We start from the raw sequence: 10,286 nt of genomic DNA, 5'->3' as shown, positions 1-10,286 counted from the left end.
TAGAATCCAGTAGCTGACACATTGAAATAGATACACGCCCCAGCAGAATATTTGCCTCTTGCCTGTGAGTTTCAAAAAAATAAAAATCCAAGAAACTCATGGATTTACAAAACCACAGCTCAGCTACGGATGCTGTGCACTGCACGCTCCAACGCAGTAATTTGAATACGAAACTTTATTTACCGACTTGATCTTCAGCCAGAGTAGGTGCTTTGGTCCCTTGCAGAATTTCAAGTGACTATTATTTCATTTTATGGACAGGGCATGGTTTTTACTCACTGATAATTTTTGGTAATTTGAAACTTTCATTGGATTTGATATGTGGAGCTTAGTCTTAGACTCATCATTAGAAGTCTTAGGAGGTAATTAGCCCCTGCCCCTCACAACCCCATGCCCAGAACCCTTGCCAACCAGTCTGCTCTACCGGAACTAACTTCCCAGCAGCTTAAACCCTCTGAGGGCTCTGGGTGCAGTATCTCTTGGGGGTTCAGGTTTGACTCTGTTAGCACAGCACCCATGCAGCCGCCAGGGGGACCCCGACCCTCCCAGGCTGCATCTGATAAGAAAGCATCCGAGGGGCGTGGAACCGAGGGGCCTATGGATCCTTCTTCCAGAAAACACAGAGTCCGCCGGGGACCCCCAGTTCTTACTGGGACTAGAGAGGCAGGGATCTCCCGTTCTGGAACTCCGGTCCGGCGAGTGGGTGTGTCCGCTTCCGCCCGCTGGCCTTCAGATGAAGCAGAGCGCCAGGAAGCGGTACTTTGTTCCCCAAATGGGTTTTGTATGCGCGCCATCCCAGCGCTATAAGTACAACTTTGCAGCCAGGGCGCCGGGCAGCTGGGTTGGGGTCCGGGGGGAAGGGCGGGTCCTGCCCGCAGCTCTCGCATAGCTTGGCGGCTGGGCCAGCGGAGTTCCCACGGGTCGTGGGCGGCGGTGCGATTAGCTCCGTCTGGGTCCCCGGCTGCTGGCGACGCTCCGGGAAGCCCGCCCTCGCCCCTGATTCTCCTCTTGGCGGCTTCGGGGGCTAGAATTCATCAGGAACCAAGCCCAAAACTTTCCCTCGAGCCCCGCGTTCCTTTTGTCTTTCTTGGCGGCGGCGGAGACGCCTTAGCTGCAATCCTTTGCCCTGGCCTCGCTCACCGGTACCCTAGAAGGATCGGGACTCCGCGCGTCCGATGGCGGCGGCCGCGTCCCCCAGATGCGCGAGTCAGGGCGCCCGCACCCCGGCCTGACTCATCTTCCCTTGGTGACCGCACAGCGTCCTCAGCCGGAGCCCCACGGGGATGGGGAGTGAGACCGTGGCTGCCCGCAGCTGCCCAGATTCCTTCTGACGCCCCCGACCCCGCCGCCTCCCCCGCTGGTCGTCTCCGGAGGCGCACGCTGTCGCGACAGCTGTGAGAGCGAAGAGCCCGAAGAGGCCACCGGAGCCCGAGACCCGGCGCTCAGGACAGGTGAGGGGACCACCAGGGCGCTGCAGGGTGCGCAGAGGTGGGTAGGCGAGCCCTGCAGCTGTACCCCGGATTTCTGAAACCCCTTCTCCTTCCCTCCGCTTTAGCCCGCAGAGTTAGGGGAAACAATGACTCCTAAAGTTTGGGGGAATGAACCAAGTCCTTCATCAGTTCCAGACTTCTTGGTCTCCAGAGTACAGGAGAGGTGGTGCGGGGCAGCCTGTGAGTAGCCGGCTTCTGCGAGCGCCTGGCTTCGTCTTGGAGCTACACCCTCCTTTGTCTAAGGTTCCAGAGTCAGCAATCTTTGTGAGGGTATACGGCGTTAATTTATGGTAGACAAAGTGTGAACAGGGTTTCCTAGATCCGTATTTCAATGTGACCCTACCTGCATAAGCAAAACGAAGAGAGGAGGGGTAATTATCTACAGGCTTCAGCACGACTCTCCTCCCCACAGACTGCCTAAGAAAGGACTCCTAATATTTGCTTCACTAATTGTTTTTCAATAATTGCTTGTTCACGCCAACACTGTGCATTTTGAAGGCTTGGGCATTCTATGTTTGCTGCTTTTGTTATTTTGAAATTGTGTGTGTGTGTGTGTGTGTGTGTGTGTGTGTGTGTGTGCGTGTGTGTGTAATCGAAACAATTCATTTTTTTACCCTAGGCATCGATAACGTCAGAAGAAAAGGCAAATATGTAGATGGAGTTAAGCAACTAGAATCATTCCCTATTTGTTAACTATATGCAGATATAAATGAGTTAAAGGTTCAGTCCCTGTGTTTTTCAGTCTGGTGTTCTTCAAAACTAAGTAACCCTGGCTTACCTGGTTTTTTGGTTTTTGGTTTTTGTTTTTTTTTTCCTGAAGACCTTCAGTGGTTGACAGCAGATACCATTTCAGGAATTGGTCAATGCAATTTGTATCGAACTATTTCCTTTTTGAAGTCAAACCAAGTTTCCTAGCGTTTTGTGCATAGAGTGCCCCACAGTGTGCCATTCGCTGCGTGATGAAAACATGAAAATGACCTTTGGTTTCTTACTTGACTGTTGGCACCAGGACATCTTACTTTGGCTGAAAAGTAGGCTGCATCTTGAAACTTTTTTAAGACTCACTTTATTTCCATGCTTCTGTTTGCCGACACTGAAGCGTCTGCTGGTGGTTTTCCGCCTTTCGACCAGCTCAAATGAGGAGCTCGCGCTCTTCTAAATGGAAAACAGTGCTTCCATCAAGTGGAAACTGACCCTTAATACTTCATGCAATTTAATGCTGCATTTTGAATTTTAAAAAAATATATACTAAGGTGTTAATAACTTTTCTTTAACATTTCCACTAGATACCTCATAATTATGAGATAATTTGTAACCAGGGCTATAATTATCTTTGTATCTAGGCTGGAAAAGCCTTCAGTAAGGAGAGAGCTGGTGTGTAGGAAGGCTCAGAATGCTAGTTCCAGGGGATTGGCACAGAGTGACTTAACCTGTTGCCTCCTAGTCTGGGCTAGGTAAAAACAAAATGTCCATATGACACTTGGAATCAGAAAGAGTTGGACACCCAGGAGCATCACTGTGAGAACGGTTGTTGTCCTTGTCATTTTAAGATAGTGCAATTTGTTTTAGAGATGCTTTTGAATGTGCCAAGAGTTGGATTGCTACATTTGGACTTTTATAGTTTCCAGACTTTGACAATGGCTTTTTGGATATAAGGACAACTTCTGACATCTGGAGCAGCAAATCTGAACGGATTGGCTAACCTCATTCTCACCAGGACCACATAAAAAATAAATAAAGGAATTCATGTGTCGCTGTGGAAATAAGAACCTGAACAAGCACATGTCACCTGAGACATTTCTTAGAAAAATGGGATTTAAAAATGTGTCCACAGGAAGGTGAATGTTCCTTACCTTGTTTAGCAAACAGAATGTAGGACTTAAAAGATGAGGCAGTTTAAAAATAAAGTTTATGAAGTGTTTCTCTCCCTAAATAGTAGACAGTGCAGGCAGTAGTTATGAAGCAGAGACTATTTAGAAAAAGAACTTGTCTAAGGGGCAGAAAAACAAATCTGAGATGAGATGAATTCTTTAAGTTTTCCAGGACTATGACACTTGTAGTTTTATCAAACTCCTGTCCCTGGCTTTGTCTGAAGGTGAACTTTGTCTGCTAGGGTCTGATACATGCCCAACCACTCAGAACACAATAGTGAGCACTTACTGAGATGTCCCGCAACAGTGGACACCCCGCAGGAGCTAAGCTGGTGAGGAGGAGTCTGGGAAACTCCAGATTGTGAGGCACGTGGGGTGTCTGTGAACACCGGGAGACAGATGCAGACTCAAGGCCAGCAGATCCCAACTGGCACCGCTTCGACAGTTGTTGTCTTGTCTTAGCTACTGATTATGTAGCCTTGGATAAAGTCGGTTGGCCTTTCTGGTACCTGATGTTCTCTGCAGAAGGACTTTAGATCGAAGACATTTATGGTCTCTTAAAATGCTATGTGAGGAGTTCTGGTGGAATTAAGGGTAAGGAAAGTTCTGAATGTGGGCCGAGTGTGGCTTGGGAGTGTTAGGGCTGGAGGCAGGAGGCAGGATGTAAGATTGCTGGCTGTGGGGAAAGGAAAACAATCTAGCCTGGGGCATGTGGTCCATTGAGGTGATCCCACTTGACAGTAAAATCAAATAACAAATAGCAACTTTCACTCCAAGCTTGGTGGGTTTTCATGGGTTTTCACCAATAATAGCAATTGATTTTCCTAACAACCTCCAGAGGTAATTAGAGCGGAAAGGTGCAGAAGGCCAGACTGGTGCTACAAAACACGTTAGCAGAGTGTCCCCCATGGCCTCTCTGCAGCACTGATGGAAATAGAAAAGAGGCTAAGCATGCCTTGGAAACCTGGGAATCAGAGGAGAGGGGAGTGGGGAGGGGAGGGGAGGGGAGGGGAGGAGAGGAGAGGAGAGGAGAGAGGGAAGTTTGATGTCTGAGGATTGAACTTTTAAACAAAAACTATACATTCTGGAAGACAAATATATAATTATGCACTTGAGAACCTCTAAGATGGCTTGGATTCTGACCTTTGGGTTGAGTCTGGTTGCTCCTGTTTCCTCTTCAATTTAACACCCCTCCGTTTCCTGAGTGGGAAGTTACATGTCAGTGAGCTCTTGACAAGACTTCTCTAAGAACTCCGAGTCCCGTGTTAAAAACAGGAAATGGCTACAAACTACCTAGAGGGGAGGACCTTTGGGCCAAGGCACTGTTGGTAGGATACAAAGGAGCAAGTTATTCTTTGGAAACTTTGTAACCAGAGGGGAAATTACAAAGAAAACCCAGGAATGTAGCAGAGTCAAAGATGAGGAACCTTAAATGCCTTCCTGCAGTACCATGGCTAGTGATCATCACGTGTGCGGAGGATGCCGGGTCTCTGCATTCATTTCCGTCTGCATTCAATCCGTCTTTCTGTTGGTTGGTCAAGGATGCATTTAATTATGTGTACATGTAACCGGATTAGGCAATAAAGGGCTTAATGGCTGATATGAATGGAAGGTCTTTAGATCCACCTTTAGGTTGATCTACTTCAGTTGCTGGAGGAACCAACTTTGTCTGGATCCTTTCCTCATTTCTCAGCTCCATTTTTCTCTGGGTCAGATTTATCCTTAGGTATTTCTATGAGAAGGGAATGGTTGCTGTCAATAGGTCCAAACCTAACATGGGATCTATAAGAAAGAGAGATCCTGTCTCTTTCCAGTCCCATATATACTTCTTTTGAAGGATTCTGTGGTTGCTGTGCTTTAAAGGCCACAACATCAGTTCCTATGTATGACAGAGAGTGCTCTATGTCGGCCTGGGATAGGATCTGTGCCCGACTCTTTCTGCGTGAGAGTTTTGGTAGCAGTCTGATGGGAAAGGAGGAGGCTATCTCATCCTCGACAGACAATTCTAGGAAGATCACAGAGAAGTGGTACAAGAAAGCCAGTGATGTTCCAGGTAAAAACAATGCACTTGTTACTATGTATAATTGCTTTCGCCTACACAGAGATGTGTACTTTGCATTTAGGCAAGTTTGGTGCCCAAACACATGGGAATTCTAGAAGGTAGAACCTTCAACTAAGGGGGAACCCAGTGGTTAAATAATGTTATCCTGTCTAGACTTTCATTAAAAGGAATGCGTTTTCCAGAGTATTACTGAATGAGGAGCCCATCATTTGTATACTTGAAGTCATGTACTTTAAACAAATATCTGCATGCCTTGTTTCCAACACATGTATTTCATTTTCAGAAATCCATCCAGACATACTGAGATTAGAAGAAACTGACTTTGGGAATTGTAGAACCAGTGACTTTTGAGCAGAGGAGTGAGAACCGTTATTTACGCAATAGTAAATAATGGACAAGCAGTAGGCACAGGTTCTAAGTTAGAATCTGGAGGTGAATGGAGCTGCAGAAGTCTGAGTTTGTATGTGATGATGAAAGCATCTCTGTACTCCTAGACATGTTTATGGAATTTAATGAATCTGAAAGGCTCACGCGTGGAAGGCAGGTGGTGCTCAGTTAGGGAGAGGTTTAACTCCAACTGACTTGCATAAAAATAGGACTTGTGGGCATCAGGCATCTGAGGGGTGTGTGAGTGTGCGTGTGAGTGTGTGTCTGAGTGTGAGTGTGTGTGTGTATGTGTGTGTGTGCTTGTGTGTGTGTGCATGTGCACGTGATGTAAGTGTGTGGAGGCCAGTGGTGGGCACTGGGCTTTCTTATTAATTTACCTTCTCCAGCTTAATGTTCTAGACAGAGTGTCTCACGGAATCTCAATTTTACGAATTGCCCAGACTGGCTGGCCTTCGAGTTCCAAGAGTTTGCCTGTCTCTGCTCCCTCTCTGGATCCCAACACTAGAGTTACAGATCCTTGCTGCTGCACCCAGCTTTGTACGGGGGTGCTGGAGTTCCAAACTCTAGTCCTCATAAAAGCGCAGCAAGCCCCTTACTAACGGATCCATCTTCTTAGCCGCTAAACTGAGGTCTGTTGGTCAACTCTTACTGTGACAGGTCCCATGGGCATGCTGTAAGTCATATCATTCAAACTTCTGAAGAGCTTTCTAACATGAGAAAAACCAAAGGTTAGAGGAGAAAAATAAATTAAGATTTTTGGGGAGCCATAAATGGTAAAGCTGGGATTCCAGCTCTCAGCCCAATCACCATAGCCCGTGCTGTAGCCAAGGTGCAATATGATTTCTCAAGGCCAATGTCATAGTACATTGTATCAGACCAAACTGGATGACAGGCTCAGTAGGTTCTCTAATACACAGTCTGAGTGTCAGGCATCAATGCCATTCATAGGGCATATGGCAGAGATTACTCACACAAAGCCGCCAAGCGTGCATGCTCACAGACATGTCAGATAAGGTGCCAAGATGAGGCCCCAGCGAAGAGCTCACATGCGTAGATTCTTGGTATGGGACTTGGCATAATAGCAAGAGCCAGGGATGGAGACCAGTCAGGAAAGATGAACAGGTGGGCGGATCAATAGAACAGCGACAGTTTGATTGTTGATCTGAAAACAGGAACTTCACCATATGGCTCCACTTTAAACATCTTCCTGAGATAAATCAATAGAATATGGAATGGGCCTGTCTTCAGAGGGCGAGGGGATTCTATTAGTAGTCAGGCATTATGTACAAAGAGAAGCTCATATTTGCAGTGTATTTGCCATGCACCTTAGATTTAGATAAGATCTCACTTCATCTTCATTACAGTCCTGGAAGATAAATACAGTATACATCCCCTTTTGAGCTTAGGGAGGAGACTCAGAGAGGAGGCTCAGGGAGGTTAATATTGTTTGCCTAAACTCCTGAAACCAGGCAAGACTATGCAGGAGCTGGCACAGAATCCCAGATCTGTCAGAATCTGGAATTCATCCTGGATTTTCAGGGAGTCACCCTGGTTCTGGCAGGGCAAGGTCAACTTCAAGTGAAAAGAAGAAAGCACTGCAGGCATATGCTCGTGAAAGAAGACAGTGAGCTGACTTTTAAGGCTTGTAAGCATGAGATCAGAGCAGACCATGGAAAGACTTGCCCAACGGGATTATGCCTGGCATTGTCAAAATGCAATTAGCTAGTAGGGCCCTTCCCTCCAGTACAGAGTCCTTATCACCAGGCAGGGTCAATACACTAGCAAGTCAGACACTTGAAAGGTTAACTTTAGTGACTGTTTTCAGTTACAGGGAAGTAACCCTCTGCCAATGGCTGTGGCCTGTAGTTACCTTCACACACATGTCTTGCTCAGAAAGATGGAAAGTAGGAAATAGATGGCAGGGGGTGGGGCACCATACTCCAAAAACAGGCTAAATGTAGTAGAGATAGGGAACATTCTAGTTATATAGTATCATCCTAAGGTCCTGCTTGAAATGCTATCCTATAAATATGAATGATATAGTGCCATTCGGTAAACAAATGCAAAAGAAAGTTTGTATCAGTATAGATATATGGCTAAATGTGTGTACAATTCTCTCTCTCTCTCTCTCTCTCTCTCTCTCTCTCTCTCTCTCTCTCTCTCTGTGTGTGTGTGTGTGTGTGTTTAAGAAGAGTAATGAGATGTATTATTTTTCTTTGTGAAAGTCTCATAGTCTGTTTTAGTAAGTAAGGTTTTTCAGAGTAATGGAGAGCACAGAGCTAGTTAATGTTATGAAATGCAGTCACCGCTGCAGAGCATAAACGATGTGGTGACAGAAAAGAATAGGACATCAGAAATGCAGGTCACCCACCAGAGGCTTCCAGCAGAAAGGAAATGCCTGCACCGTCACCAAGTATGAGCAGAGAAAAGATCAACAAGAGAGGAACGAGGACGTTCAGTGCCCTCCAGCCGGAAATTACCGGGAACTTCCCTGGGGTTCAACAAATTATTCATTGCTCATTAAACAAAGGGAGAATGTACACAGGGGAATGGAGGTGTCTCAGTAAGAGAGAGCTGAGCATTACTAATATGATTTTGGCTGGTGTTCAGTGACTGAGGACTAGAGATTGCAGTGGGGGTAGTGCTGTGCCTCTGCATCATCAAAAAGCTTATCTAGAAGGAGGCAGGGCTAGAAAAGGGACCGCTGTAGTTGATAGAGAATCCGTGCTTTGTGCTTGGGGAGATGGCTCAGTCAGTGAAGTGTGATTCACAAGCATGGGAACTTTAGTATATATCCCCAACATTCATGTAAAAAAAAAAAAAAAAAAAAAAAAGCATGCCTGAAAGATTGTTCCTGCAGTCTCGGCCCAAGGACAGAAGGGTCCCCAAGGATGGCAGGACCAACCAGTGGGACCCAATTGATGAGTTCTGGGTTTCTGAGAGACCCTTTTTCAAAAAATAGCTGGAAGACAATTGAGGACAATTGGTACTTGCCATCAACCTCTGGCCTGGACACAGACACATGGACACACATATACACATACAAAGTAACAATCACCCAATGCAGCCAGAGCAGACTCCAGGGACGTTTTGTCATTATTTGGGTTAAAGTGTTCTCCATTACCTCTCTGCAGCACTGATAGAGATAGAAAGAGGCTAAGCATGCCTTGGAAACCCCGAGTGAAAGGAGAGGAGAGGGGGATAGAATGAAGAGCTCCTTGAGGTACAGGATTGAGTCTCATAACTTAGTAAGAGAGCCACATAAAAATAAACAATTGCAACACATTGAACTAAAGCTTCGAGGAAGAAGAATATTGAAATTTTATAAAACCAAGATAATACAAGCTTTGTTTATTTTTATTTTTATTTATTTATTTATTTATTTTTTTGAAGAGTGAACTAATTCCAGAGGTGCTGAGAAGAAAATATTTTCTTTTTAAGGATCAGCATCTTCAGGCTGAGATGTGGAGTGAATTAAAAGGTCCTCAGTGTTCTGTCTAGGCAGATGTTCACATCAGAGAAACACATTTTGCCTTTCTTGGTAATGGGAGTCAGATGGGCCCAGAAAACATATGCACACATTTGTGCACACATTTGTAACTCAATGATTATACAGTACTTCTGAAGAATTATTTTTGCTTCTAATTGCAAAGCAATCCATACTCTCAATTAAAACTTTGGAAAAAGCCAGGCGTGGTGGCTCACGCCTTTCATTCCAGCACTTGGGAGGCAGGGGGAAGGCGGATTTCTGAGTTTGAGGCCAGCCTGGTCTACAGAGTGAGTTCCAGGACAGCCAGGGCTATCCTGGACAGAGAAACCCTGTCTCGAAACAAACAAACAAAACTTTGGAAAAATACATTAAGAATTAAAAAAAAAAAAAAAAAAAAACAAACCTGGGAGAGCTCTTACCTATAATCTGATAAGCCAAGGGCAACTGTAACATTTGGCATTTTCTTCTCCTCGTTTTTTAATGAGTTTCTCTTTTTTCCATACTTAATATTACAACTTGTTCTGTTTGCTTAACCTTATGTGTTAAATACTTTCCAAATTCTAGGCAACTTTAATAATGTCTGTGTAATAGTGGATTACATGATATGTCATAGTTTAACACATTATACTTGGACCTCGAGGCTGTTTCTAAACACGGTGTATTATAAATAGCACTTTGATGAAACCTTTGTTTAAACGGGAGAATCTTTTTTTCTTTTTGAGACAGAGTCTAAACTGCATAGCCCTGGCTGGTCTGGAACTCACTGTGTAGACAAGATGTCTACCTGCCTCTGCCCTCAAGTTCTGAAGGTGTGTGTCATCAGATCTGGCCATTTCTTTAGTTTAAAAGAGATGTTATACATTTCTTTAGACATTTGCATTCCATTAGATATTACAATATGTGCATGTGTGAGTGTATGTGTGTGTGTGTATTTGTGTATGTGTGTGTGTGTGTGTGTGTGTGTGTGTGTGTGTGTGTGTGTGTGT

General features: G+C 45.1%; 1 protein-coding gene across 1 annotated transcript in view; it reads left to right on the top strand.

The window, feature by feature from the left end:
• Nucleotides 1-552: 552 nt before the first annotated feature.
• Tmem200a (transmembrane protein 200A) overlaps nucleotides 553-10,286 on the top strand; it is an 84,624-nt gene continuing 74,890 nt past the window's right edge. The window contains exon 1 of the mRNA XM_029533219.1: nucleotides 553-1,451. The gene's annotated coding sequence lies outside the window, so the exon portion shown is untranslated. The remainder of the gene's footprint in view (nucleotides 1,452-10,286) is intronic.

Source organism: Mus pahari, chromosome 21, assembly GCF_900095145.1.
Source record: "Mus pahari chromosome 21, PAHARI_EIJ_v1.1, whole genome shotgun sequence".
NCBI lineage: Eukaryota > Metazoa > Chordata > Mammalia > Rodentia > Muridae > Mus > Mus pahari.
The sequence above is the reverse complement of the archived record's forward strand: the minus strand, read 5'-3'. Positions and strand labels throughout refer to the sequence as shown.